The sequence below is a fragment of the Schistocerca nitens genome, chromosome 3 (genome assembly GCF_023898315.1).
Source record: "Schistocerca nitens isolate TAMUIC-IGC-003100 chromosome 3, iqSchNite1.1, whole genome shotgun sequence".
Taxonomy (NCBI): Eukaryota; Metazoa; Arthropoda; class Insecta; order Orthoptera; family Acrididae; genus Schistocerca; species Schistocerca nitens.
Window position 1 is genome coordinate 918,975,374 of NC_064616.1, and position 14,378 is coordinate 918,989,751.

General features: G+C 39.0%; 1 protein-coding gene across 1 annotated transcript in view; it reads right to left on the minus strand.

The window, feature by feature from the left end:
* The window catches only part of LOC126249484 (dynein axonemal heavy chain 7-like), a 1,193,512-nt gene that overhangs the window by 571,799 nt on the left and 607,335 nt on the right, over nt 1-14,378 (minus strand). The window lies entirely within an intron of this gene.

Below are 14,378 nucleotides of genomic sequence, written 5' to 3' on the forward strand. Positions count from 1 at the left end.
AGGCATTTACATAGTTTAAAGCATAGCCATCTTAAAATGACAACGTAAACTCAACACCAATAAATAGCACATAATACTGTGCTGGTGGCACCTATTTAGCACTGTATTACAATAAAGGAGAACACCAAAATACACATTGAACTATACTGGATAGAGTAAATTACAAAAGGATCAACTATCTCACAGAAAAATCAACAGAGAGGAATCTCACACAACCAATTCACTGTAAAAAGTAACAATACACTACTATATTCATAATGAAAAAGAATCACAATGACAGTGGTCAAACTGTCCAGAAAATACAGTCACAAAACGTAACTACAAACAAGGAGTTCGCTAGGGAGGAATAATGCAGCTGTGTGATACCATATTACACCAACACATATCAAAATAAATAAAAAATACAACATATGCAAGTGAATGTCATATGAATGCTAAATACATGGAACCCAAGTTAATATAAATCGATTACACTAAACTTCAATAAAAGTGAGTCAAATGCTCTCCATATGAAGAAGAGAGAAACATGGAAGCCTCTGACCAGCAATGAGCTACCAATATCGAAAGACACCAGCTTCAGGCCTAATTTTCACGATAATCAAAAATCACATCCATGTCAAATCTGAGCTAAATTCTTTGCTTCCAACAATGCTCTTAGTTCCTTATGTGTTTCAATGGTACTTTTCTCTTGTGTTAGTATAACTGGTTTCATTGACATATAGCTCGAAGTTGTATTTCAGTAACCATAGTTTTTTGACATACTATGTACTATCATTCCCTCCATAACCTATACCATCATGCTAGCAGATTTGTCTCATTGTAGTTTCAATTTTTAACCATGTATATCTTCATAAATTATCTGACATGTTAGTAACAGCTTTGATTATAACTTGATAGTCATTCTTTGAGGTTATAGGCCGTTCTGTCAAAGCCTTTTTTGATTTTATGTAATGACAGCCTTAACATGTCTTTTATTTAACATTCTGGTTTTACTTACATGGCAAATGTTAATTAATGTTCACTGACATTTTATCGATTTTTTATTTGACACACCATTATTTCCTACCTGGTATACATTACATCAAGTTCACCAGCTTTCTTAGGTCGTATGGCTGACTTGTCACTAACTAGCAGTCAGTTGGTAGCGTGTCCAGGTTTCGATTTTTTAGTCAACCAGTCATCATTTTACGTTTGTCACAGAGTGTTAAATTTTATAACACTACGCGTTTTTTGTTACTCCATGGTACTTTTCATGTTGGTTTCATAAGATTCTAAGTCCAAATTGTGTTTCTTTTTCCTTTATGGTTCCCTGTACATTACATCATCATATATGATGCAAGCGGCAATTTTTTGCGGTTTTATTCTTGTGCAATTTTCGCAATTGTATGTAAAGTGTGATTTTGACAGGAAGTTCCCAAATTCTTTTAAATTTTATTGTTATCTACACGTTTCTTGGAGAGAGTGCTGTTGTACATACAGGGTGTTTCAAAAATGACCGGTATATTTGAAATGGCAATAAAAACTAAACGAGCAGCGATAGAAATACACCGTTTGTTGCAATATGCTTGGGACAACAGTACATTTTCAGGCAGACAAACTTTCCAAATTACAGTAGTTACAATTTTCAACAACAGATAGCGCTGCGGTCTGGGAAACTCTATAGTACGGTATTTTCCACATATCCACCATGCGTAGCAATAATATGGCGTAGTCTCTGAATGAAATTACCCGAAACCTTTGACAACGTGTCTGGCGGAATGGCTTCACATGCAGATGAGATGTACTGCTTCAGCTGTTCAATTGTTTCTGGATTCTGGCGGTACACCTGGTCTTTCAAGTGTCCCCACAGAAACAAGTCACAGGGGTTCATGTCTGGCGAATAGGGAGGCCAATCCACGCCGCCTCCTGTATGTTTCGGATAGCCCAAAGTAATCACACGATCATCGAAATATTCATTCAGGAAATTAAAGACGTCGGCCGTGCGATGTGGCCGGGCACCATCTTGCATAAACCACGAGGTGTTCGCAGTGTTGTCTAAGGCGGTTTGTACCGCCACAAATTCACAAAGAATGTCCAGATAGCGTGATGCAGTAATCGTTTCGGATCTGAAAAATGGGCCAATGATTCCTTTGGAAGAAATGGCGGCCCAGACCAGTACTTTTTGAGGATGCAGGGACGATGGGACTGCAACATGGGGCTTTTCGGTTCCCCATATGCGCCAGTTCTGTTTATTGACGAAGCCGTCCAGGTAAAAATAAGCTTCGTCAGTAAACCAAATGCTGCCCACATGCATATCGCCGTCATCAATCCTGTGCACTATATCGTTAGCGAATGTCTCTCGTGCAGCAATGGTAGCGGCGCTGAGGGGTTGCCGCGTTTGAATTTTGTATGGATAGAGGTGTAAACTCTGGCGCATGAGATGATACGTGGACGTTGGCGTCATTGGGACCGCAGCTGCAACACGGCGAACGGAAACCCGAGGCCGCTGTTGGATCACCTGCTGTACTAGCTGTGCATTGCCCTCTGTGGTTGCCGTACACGGTCGCCCTACCTTTCCAGCACGTTCATCCGTCACGTTCCCAGTCCGTTGAAATTTTTCAAACAGATCCTTTATTGTATCGCTTTTCGGTCCTTTGGTTACATTAAACCTCCGTTGAAAACTTCGTCTTGTTGCAACAACACTGTGTTCTAGGCGGTGGAATTCCAACACCAGAAAAATCCTCTGTTCTAAGGAATAAACCATGTTGTCTACAGCACACTTGCACGTTGTGAACAGCACACGCTTACAGCAGAAAGACGACGTACAGAATGGCGCACCCACAGACTGCGTTGTCTTCTATATCTTTCACATCACTTGCAGCGCCATCTGTTGTTGAAAATTGTAACTACTGTAATTTCGAAAGTTTGTCCGCCTGAAAATGTACTGTTGTCCCAAGCATATTGCAACAAACGGTGTATTTCTATCGCTGCTCGTTTAGTTTTTATTGCCATTTCAAATATACCGGTCATTTTTGAAACACCCTGTATGACTGATCGTTTGTAAGAGTTCAAGGGATATCAGATAGTGTATTACTACACTATGGTCCCCAATACTGATACAATACAATTATGGAAATCTAGAATAATTGGTACCAAACTGCCTACATACTGTCGCAGGTATATTGAGGGTGATACTGTTTAACTAATTATACCTGGAATATGTGTATTAACTGAGGATGAGGGCCAGCTGGTGTGGCCGAGCGGTTCTAGGTGCTTCAGTCTGGAACCGTGAGACGGCTATGGTCACAGGTTCAAATCCTGCCTCGGGCATGGATGTGTGTGATGTCCTTAGGTTAATTAGGTTTAAGTAGTTCTAAGTTCTAGGGGACTGATGACCTCAGATGTTAAGTCTCATAGTGCTCAGAGCCATTTGAACCATTTTGAGGATGAGGTGTTTGAAGATGTTGTTGGGACATAAATTTTTAGTTTTCTTAGCATTAAAAGTTTGTGTTTATTACATATAGACAAAATAGTACATATGACACTCATGACTAGAGGGTTGTAGGATGTTTTAATGAAAGAAGTCGATTCATAACGACAGATGTTGAGATGTGGGGTGATACGGATCCAGCAGTAATGGAAACTGAAGCACTATTAGCTGTTGCTCAGCCTGCGGAACTGTCAGAAATAAAGTTATTTGGTCAGTGGAGTTGTGGCAATGTTCAAGTTTCAGATTTGTCACTACAGGATTACATTGTTGTCAAGGAGAAGGATGCAAATATCTTCCGCATTCTGACTAGTGTATGCAGTAAGATATTCCATAAGACACAATGCCCAGCTGTGAAAGGCTTATCATATTCACTAATGATGCATGGCTGCAACTATGGGACGAAGTTAATGGCCATGCACATTGTAACGTATGCATTTGGGATCATTCACCATCCTATGGTAGAGAATCCACAGCAGGGTTTAATATCAGCTATAATTAATTCAGGTCCACAGGAAGACTCTGCACGTATTGGTAGAGCAAAAACTGTGCATTGTCAAGCAGCTGAAGTGTCTCCATTAAGGAGATTGCACCAGGGGATGAGATTGCTGCATACTGGAGAGAGAAAGCAGCTTTCAGGAATATTAAAACTATTTCAGAACGTGTTGCTGATGAACTTTTTAATGTAGCGATGGGAACTTCCATCTTCTATGCTATGAAGATGAAAAATGAATATAAAGTGTGCCGGATGTTCATCGTTCTGTTAGTTTCAATTCGCACACCCATCTGCCCAACGGCAAATTTTGGTTGTGATGGCTTGCAACTCGCCTCTATGTTGTTGGTGGAGTGTCCTCTGTGAGAAGCGTGGAATTCTTGGGGCAAGCAAATAGCAGCAGTTGGCTGTGGGATTTGCTTATCATAAGATCCCCTGATTGTGAGCTGCCAATGTGGGGTACAATAGTATGGCATCACAGTGTGGAGTGTTAAATGTTCTTTTTTTATGAGAAAACGGCCTTGGCCAACAAATAATGAAATGCGAATTCCGCCTATTTCTTTCAAGTAACCATCTAAAGAAACTGTTTTATTGTTGCCTGTGGGACTGATAATGCAAATGTGAACATTATGTGTTGAAAGAAGGCTTTTTTTTGTAGTTGACTGGTAATTTATACTGCTTGTTAACAAGAGATCTTAACGTCATTGTAGCAGTCAATCCGATTTGTCCAGGCACATCTTCTAAGGAGATGCATACAGATGCATTTACTACATAGCGATCCATTACTGAAGCCTTTAGTTTCACTGTGTCTCTGAGGGTTCACCTTTAACATAGAATTGGGGTCAGTAGTGCACATTGGTCTGGTTGTATTAGGAACAGCCTACATTGGGAACTAGATAAACTGCTAGACAGTCAGCACAACACAAAAAATACTGCTGAGTGCTATGGGTTTTGTGCAGCACCGATCAGCATGGAACAAGGTTAGTATTGATTGAGTCTGATGCAGAAGGTATCACAAAGTGTGGCCCTTTTAGCTGTTCCATCATTATCGTGCCACTTGCTGCTATAGGCCTGGTTTGCTGAAGTTACAGAAGTTCTGATTTGTTTATTTTTGCTATTTTGCTGACTGTGGTAGGAGTTGGCAGTGTTGCTTTACAGCCTTACATGGAATGGGGTTGCACACATCTTTAAAGTGTATGTTGACTGTGCAAAGGGCTATCCAATTTTGCTAAATTATCGAAGCATTGCAGTTTGGCCCCACATGGGCAATGCAGTGGAAGTTTTTACTGTAATCATAACATTCGTTAAAATATTAATGCTGTAAGGATTATAGGGATGAAACATTAAGAGTGTGGTGTCTGTGTGATTCTAAGTGAAACCAAGGCATTAAGGTTCAGTATGCCAGAGTGCTGTGCTGGTCAGTGTGTATTCAAATTCTAAGTAAAAAAAAGAGTAGGTTTAGAATCACTGGTGCCTCAAATGGCCTCCTCTTAATCTTAGATGTGGTGCACCATGATAATTCAAATTACTGTGTTTACTTTCTTGGTTTAAGATATGTTAAATCAGAGGTAAGGCTATTAAGCAATAATTCTTTAACGTAACTTTATCTTCAGCTGCTCTCAGCCATCAAATACTCCTGCAGAATTTCTTTGGGTTGTGGTGTTTGGGCAGTAATGAGCAAAAGCGCAATGCTGCATAATAACTCTGTGCAGTGGGCACAAGTAATTGTGTTGTATGTGTGTGGTTTGTAGGGGTTGATGTCCAATGTGTTCGTATGTCCATTTCTTTGGCTTATGTGTATTGTGAGTGATTCTTGTCCACAGGACAAAATAGTCAATTTCAGATTTTATTAATGATCAGTTTTATTAATGTTTTATTGAGTAAAAGCTTTTATTAATGAATTGATGTTCTTTGAAGATAGTAATAACAATCAGTCTGTCAGGATTAACGATTTAAATTTTTTATCTAAGTTGTTAAGAGCTTAAAGGACATGAAATTACCTTTGTTATTTGAATTCAATTTTAACTGTCTGCAGTACTTTCATAATCTATCTGTATCGCTGTGGGATTATCTACTGTTCATTGTGGTTAAAGGCTCTGGGAACACTGTAAGTGGGCCATTGCCTTGTACATATCTTAGTTGTAGATTGAGATTGGCGCTTATGACTGGTGAAACCGTGGTGCCCAGCGTGTCCCCCATGAAGTGATGGTCCAGCAATTGCGAGGCCGGCAGCCCTGTAGCCAGCTAAGACTACTAGCTTCATCTAAGCGATTATTTTTTAATAAATGTAATTCAGCTGAGTCTCATCAGTTGATCATCCCAGCCCTCCACTCCCAACTGCAAAATTCCTGCACAAAGTGAGTTGCAAAATCAAACTGTCAAAAACTGACCTTCCAGTGACACAGTCTTTCATTGTACTTATCTCTGTGAGTATCACAGTGTATGGTCGTTGTTGAAGCATATATATGATAAATAAGAATTTCGAAGTTTTTCATAAAATAAAAAAAGGATTCAACCATTCACAATTACCTATTGGTTTTTATATATACCAGCGATTTTTTATCGGATTGTTAATTCTGTTCCTTGGAGGCCATCTGTGTGAAACATCATATTTATGTATGCTGTCATTATTTATATTTGGCTTGCGATTAGCCTGCAACATTTTTTTCCCTTGATGCTAACTTTCATTCCTTATATCACATTTATGACTTTCTACGTAATGTTTTGGCACATTAATGTGTATATATACAGGGTGAGTCACTAACTATTGCCACCTAGAATAACCCCGAAAGTATAATAGCAGCTGAAAAGTTTGTGGGACAAATGTTGCACAGGACAATGGGGGCCATAATATGACATTGGTTTTTTGTTGCTAGGTGGGGTTGCGACACAGATATGAATGTCAATTTTTTAAAATGGAATTCTATAGATTGGTACTTATTTTCTGATAGGGGCTATCGAAACGAATCCAGTGATGTGTAACAGTAAGGTCTTTGAAGGTCAACTAAGGTGAAAAAGGTGGCATGAACAGAAGATGTTCGAAGTGATGACTATTGGTACCAATGCAGTGCTGCAATCTTCTTATCATGGATTGAGTGATATTCCTTATCACTTTGGCACTTATCGAAGCACATGCTCTGATAATTCTATCTCATCATTCACCCAATATGGTGTATCCATCTAATTTGCCATTGACATTTAAGCGCCATTCGACGGTTTCGCAATACAACACTAATAGGAATGGTAAGACTAATATCATAGAATCAAGCTAATGTGAATGATGTATTCCTTCTAAGAACAAGTCGATATGCTTCTTACTTACGGAGAATTCCACCGAAATTTAGTGAGAACTATAAACTTATACACTGTAAGATATCCTCAATGTACTCACCCTACATATCATACATTTAAATATGTGTATGATAAATTGACAACAACTGGATCTTTAATACATCGAAAACATATCCAGCAAAGGATAGTTACTAATTGGGAAACGGAAATTGGTACTCTTGCCACTGTGTTTCGAGATCCTTGTGTTAGTTCACATCAAATCACAAGGGAATCTGGCAGGAGCCAGTGTAGTGTTGTTCGTGTTCTGCATCACCATATATATCATCCTTACCATATCAGTGTCCACCAAGAATTAAGTGGTACAGATTGTATGCATTACATTGAATTCTGATGACGGGCTCAACTTCAGATTCAGAGGGATGACAAATTGATTTTATTTACTGATGAGGCTATATTCACGAGCCATGGAAACGTTAATCTGCATAATATGCATTATTGGGCAACTAAAAATCCATATTGGCTGTGACAAGTTGCACACCAAAAACCGTGATCGGTGCGTGTATGGTGTGGTATTCTGGCGGACAGAATTATAGGCCCCTATTTTATTGAAGGAAATCTTAATGTTGGGAAATACACCACATTCCTAAAAGAAACATTAAGTCTGTTATTGGAAGAAATACCATTAGGAACAAGAAACAGAATGTAGTATCAACATGATGGGTGTCTGGCACATATTTCGCTGAAGCTTTGACGCCTGTGGATTTTTTCTTCTTGGGATTCATAAAAGACATTGCAAATAAAGACGTTCCAACTACACCTGAAGATATGCAAGAGAGAATTGTCAGAACATGTGCTTCAACAAATGCCAATGTGATAAGGAATACCACTCAATCCATGATAATAAGATTGCACCACTGCTTTGACACCATTGGTCATCACATCAAACACCTTCTGGAAATGAACTTTCATGCCACATTTGTGACCTTCGTTGACCTTCATAGACCTTACTGTTACACAGCAATGGATTCATCTCGATAGCCTCTATCAGAAATTAAGTACCAAACTACAGCAACCCATTAAAAAAAAAAAGGTTGACCTTCATATCTCTGACACGACTCCACCTAGCCACAAACAATCAACGTCACATTATCCACATTATGGGCCCCGTTGTCCCATGCAACATTTATCCCACAAACTTTTCAGCTCTTATCATACTTTCAGAGTTATTCTTGGTGGCAATAGTTAATGACTCACCCTGTATGTATATTACTATAAATTACCACACACACACACACACACATATATATATATATATATATATATATATATATATATATATATATATATGTGTGTGTGTGTGTGTGTGTGTGTGTGTGTGTGTGTGTGTGTGTGTGTGTGTGTGTGTATAGGGTAATTATAAACTGTCAAAACGCTGTAGAAGTAACCCCACTGGGCACAGTGCATAAAATCCTACGAAACATCCTTCTTTGCTATCCATTCAAAATTACCCATGTGCACGAGTTGCTTCCTGTTGACCTAGCTTTAGAATTTCTTGCTCACAAGGAAGTGGACAATGATTTTCTGTGGAAGATTTTGTGGACAGACAAAGCCCACTTCCATCTGACGGGATATGTCAATACACAGAATTGTCGAGTATGGGCAACAGAAAATCCACATGCAAATCAACCAGTACCACTTCATCCTGAAAAGATCACTGTGTGGTGCAATTTTAAGACATCATTTATCGTAGGACCAAATTTTTTGCGAAGAGACAGATGCTTTCAGCGTTGTTACCTGTACTGTCACTGGTAAGCACTACATGTATCTTTTACGCAACCACGTCATTCCAGCTCACCAATTGCATGGAAGTGTGCATGGGATTATATTTATACAAGATAGCGCACCTCCGCACATTGCAAATCCAGTTAGGCACCTGCTGAGGCGCTACTTTGGAAATGCTAGAATTATCAGCCCCCGTTTCCCTACAGCCTGGCTGTCCCCATCACCTGATCTTAATCTGTGTGAGTTTCGGCTCTGGGGCTATCTGTAAGATGTTGTGTTTAGTGTTCCGACTGCAAATTTAGGTGCATCGAAGACACACATTGCGCAACACATTCTGAAAGTGACCCCGGAAACACTTCAATCACTTGTGTAACATGCTGTTTCTTGATTTCAACTTGTTGCAGGAAAAAGGTTTTGCGCCAGTCAAATGGAAATTAATAATCTGGTCTGATTTTCATTTATGCTTTTTATGAGGTTTTTGGACTCAGGAAAATAAAAAACCAAAGTGATTGATGCTTTTATCTGGTTTTTGCCTCAGAAAAATTTAAAACCGATGTGATTGATGCTTTTTGTTCCGTTTTTGACCTCAGGACAATTAAAAACCGTTTTTTCCCATATGATGTGATATGACCTTGCCGTGGTGGATGGGCTTACCTAACAGTATCACACCTGTACGCCCATGCACACTGAGTAGTACAGTTCGTTTAATGTTAAACATACGCAATAGGCACTGTTGTACGATTCATTTGTCATTTGTAGTTGACCACTATTAAATTATGATGTTTACAGCGCCATCTATTGCTACATTTTGTAATTATTTATTTTTCTTCTGCCATATGTTTTCCCCCTTCCCCGACAATATTCCGTTACAATTTGACATCGTTCTGACCAGTGGTGTTATTCCTACAGCGATTTGAAAGGTTAACTTTAATTATAATCACCCTGTATATATATATATATATATATATATATATATATAGGTTGGCAGGAGAGCTTCTGTAAACTTTGGAAGGTAGGAGGCGAGGTACTGGCGGAAGTAAAGCTGTGAGGAAGGGGCGTGAGTCACACTTGGGTAGCCCAACTGGTAGAGCACTTGCCTGCGACAGGCAAAGGTCCCGAGCTCGATTCTCGGTCTGGCACACAGTTTTAATCTGCCAGGAAATTTGAACTTTCGTATGATTTCTTCCATTTCGATAATGAGATGTACCAGCAGCCAGATGGTTGTTTATCAGACATGCTAGCAAATATTTTCGTGAATTTTTTCAAGGAAATCATTTTTTAAGGACATGCAGAACTGAACCATGTCATAAAATTTATTACTAGTATGTAGATGACATGACAATGCTGTATGATGAAAACAATGAAAGTTTAAGTAAGCTCATGGAGATGTTCAGTAGCACACATCCTAAAATGGAGTTCACCTATTAACAACAAGTAAGGAACAAAATAGATTTTTTAGACATTTCTGTCCTGAATAATAATGGCTTTTATTGTTTCGCCATTTCTAGGAAACTGACAACATCAGATACCATCATTCCATAAGACTCAATGTATTTCAGTAGATATAAGTGTCTGTTTTTCTACTGACTAGAAGATATATGTTAGTATGAAATTCAAAGGTACCATATCTGATAAGATTGCACAGATGTTTTGCAAGCTAAGCATCAGTATTGGCTTTAGGAATTCTAGTGCGCTTCCCTTGTTGCTACAACACTTACAAAGATCAAGTGTACATAAGATGAGATGTAGCAGTTGTAAGTCTATACATGTGGGTGTGACTATTGGATTTTTTAGTGACAGGTCCAGAGAACTTACCAATGGTTGGTTGGTTGGTTGGTTGTTTTGGGGAAGGAGACCAGGCAGTGAGGTCATCGGTCTCATCGGATTAGGGAAGGACGGGGAAGGAAGTCGGCCGTGCCCTTTGAAAGGAACCATCACGGCATTTGCCTGGAGCGATTTAGGGAAATCACGGAAAACCTAAATCAGGATGGCTGGACGCGGGATTGAACCGTAGTCCTCCCGAATGCGAGTCCAGTGTCTAACAACTGCGCCACCTCGCTCGGTCCGAACTTAGCAATCTACATACTATTACACATTCGACGTTTAAGGAACACTTAAGGACATCTAAACATGGAACTGATGATATTGAAGACTGTCTACCAGTTCTGCATTTTGTCAATAAAGTGGTCAGTGTGAATATCCAAGAAGAAATTGAAGTTTATTTATATTCAGAAAATGTACCAACATTTTTACTGAATGAACAGAGAGAATCTAAGAACAAATATTTATTTGACATTTTCTGTAATCATTTACTTTGATGGGAATATGAGCAACGGTTGTTCTTGGGCCACTTTGTGGTTTTAGTCTTCGTTCATTGTCTACATTTGGACATACACTTGGTTATCGTTTTTTTAGGGCTGGGAAATCTATACACCCGTTCGAACGGGTACGATATTTACCAATAGGCCGCAGCATTGGATAAAATATCGAACTTTTTCGAAGAATCACGTGACATTTTACTCGTTCAGCCCCAGTGCAAGGGGCCACAACAATAAGTTATGGCTCTAATTAAAATCTGACAAATTCGTGAAACACTTGAGAAAGCAGCATTAAATCCTACCTCCGCACAAACCTCTATTGTGCTTGTACAAATTTACGAGTTCTCATAAAGTACTGGTATGTACAAACATATAAACATGTATCCCGATTTTTAAGTAAAGACAGCAGACAAGGACGAAAATGTTGCCCTCCAAAAATGGTACTTTACTGAACGCATGTTAAATATGTTGTTTATTAGAGGCAGTAATGGTTTACCAAGTAGGTAGCAAATGAGCAGTTCAATCCCCATACTCGTTTTAGAATAACACGCAAAAACGGTACCATATTTTAATTAGTTTTAAAGCAAGATGACAACATTCAGATGAAACAATCAAGACAATTAATTGAAAATTAAATGCGGAACTCACGAAATATGTCATAGTACAGTGACTAAGTTTTATCACGAGAATGTATTACAGCGGCAAGACCCAAATACCATGAGACGTCACTAATTCCCTGAACGTGCGAAAGCTCGAGAATTAGACAGATACCATGATTGCAGTCTTTCATGTATTTAGTAGTTGCCGTTGTTACGCATGACCTGTACCCTATAAGGAATTTCAGTTCGTGTTTCATAGTTACTTTTATTATTAAAATCCATTCTGCTTTGAAAACGATATGGATCGTTGTGATAGCGCAAACAAAACTCATTAGATGGCAGGCCGATCACAAGATCGGGAAGAACCCGAGGTTTCCCGAACTGTGACGTCAACTGTTTGAACAATTCCAGTCGTGTTGAAGCAGCTATAGTCTGTGTGTGTTGAGCGTCGTTTGATTACTGCCTTAGCTCCGGGCTTTACTGCTATTGTTGTGTCATTTCAGGTAAGGTGGTATGACAACTGTGTAACTTATATGGTGCTAGATTGTTTCCTGTTTACCGAATTATAAGTTGCTTAATTTTTATCCCAGTGGTGGCTGGCCTTTCAGTCCCTCTCTTTTTTAATGCACGTGTTAGACCACCCATGGTTCTAGTGTCGTCCCACTTTTTTACATCAGGACGAGACTGTGCGTTTTCTGTTTTACTTCATTTAATTTTTGTTTTAACGTTTACAATGTGGCTGTATTTGTTCTTTACTGGTTGTGATCTTGTTTTCTTGTAAATTACTCTAATTTTTTACTTCAGGCACTACCAGCTGGGACTTGAATTATTACTAAATATTCTTGGAAGTTCACGACTACGTTAACACCCGACGCATTATTAACTGGCGACAGTATGTTATCGACGTATATGTATTATAACGTCAAACGAAGTTGACACTCGGCGCGGTGTGTGATGGGAGCGAAACGACCGATTGTATGTGGTAAATGCATTTCCGATCACCCGCCACAGACATACAGTGCACTGTGAAGACTTGCAGAGTGTCAACTTATGCTCGGTTTACACTAGCAAGTTATTGCAGCAATTTACTTGCGCGGAGGAACTTGCCGCGCGATTTGCGAGTATAAACACAGTCTATTATGTTAGACTGTGGTATAAACATATCGCCAAGTCGACTTGCGACTGTAGCAATTTATTGCGGAAGTATCTTGCTGCACGTTTTCCGCTTCCAGTGTGAACACCACGCAAGAAGTATCTGCAAGTAACTTGCAGCTTTTAGGATTTATTTCTATTTCCTGCAAGTAGGAAGCGCAAGTTATAGTAAGTATGTCGTCTGCATAACATTCATATTTAACATTTTACTTAATGTGGTGACTTAATTTTATGCAACCATCTTACGTATTATATGCAAACAAATTTCAGAAATGGAGGAGAAACGGGAAGCAGGATACAGAACATTTTATTGAAGCCGTGGAGAGCTACCCCGAAATACGGAACGTGCATAACCGAGACTTTAAGGATAGAGTGAAGAAGATGAGCGCTTTAAATGAAATCTCGTCGATATTCGACACATCTATAAGAGAAGTACATAGAAAGTAGCATAACTTGGAGACACAACCCCTTTGCCACCTGCATGCACTCGCTTGTTGTTTTAGGAGTCTAGAAAAAGACGATGTGTAATTATTACATGTTCTATTTACTTAGCTATTCACTTTCTATTTTTGAGCATTAGAAAAAAAAACATTTTTATAAGCATATCATTCTGTAAAATGCAGTTTATTTTAATAAAAATTTAATTTAATTGTTGTGTTTTCACATACCTTCAAATAATTTTCCCTTTTCAAGATTTTAAAAAAGGCTCTACATACATCGGGTACGATCAGAGAAATCGTGCAGACGGGAATATGAAACAAGTACATTAGGGACTTGTATGAGTCTCCTACAAAGAAAATATTTCAAACTTTTTTTGATTGTTTGTTTCACATAAATAAATGAAATGCCTAGTTTATTCGTAGCTCACCTGTAGCTATAAATCATAGAGTGACTAGCAAACGTTCCTTTGCTAAAATAGCAGTACCGAAGTTTGTGTGTCGTTTTGATATGACGGGCGCTATTAACATCAACAAATACTCAGGATCATTTGAGGACATTCTGCAAAAGTATCCATGCTCTCGATACTAAGTTCTTGCAAAAGGTTATTACAGGCACCATTTTGCGATCTTCTCATTATCTACTCTCTAACCAAAATACTTCTCTTTTTGTTTTTCACGTTTTGCATTACAATTACAAGAGCTGCAGCATATCTCACCCGCCTACTTGTCATTTTACACTTCGGTTGACACACGTAGTGGTATTGAAAGCCTATGTAAACAGTATCAGCAAGTTATTGACGCACCCCTCTTATGGGTCTTCTCCATTGGCTTCTTTCA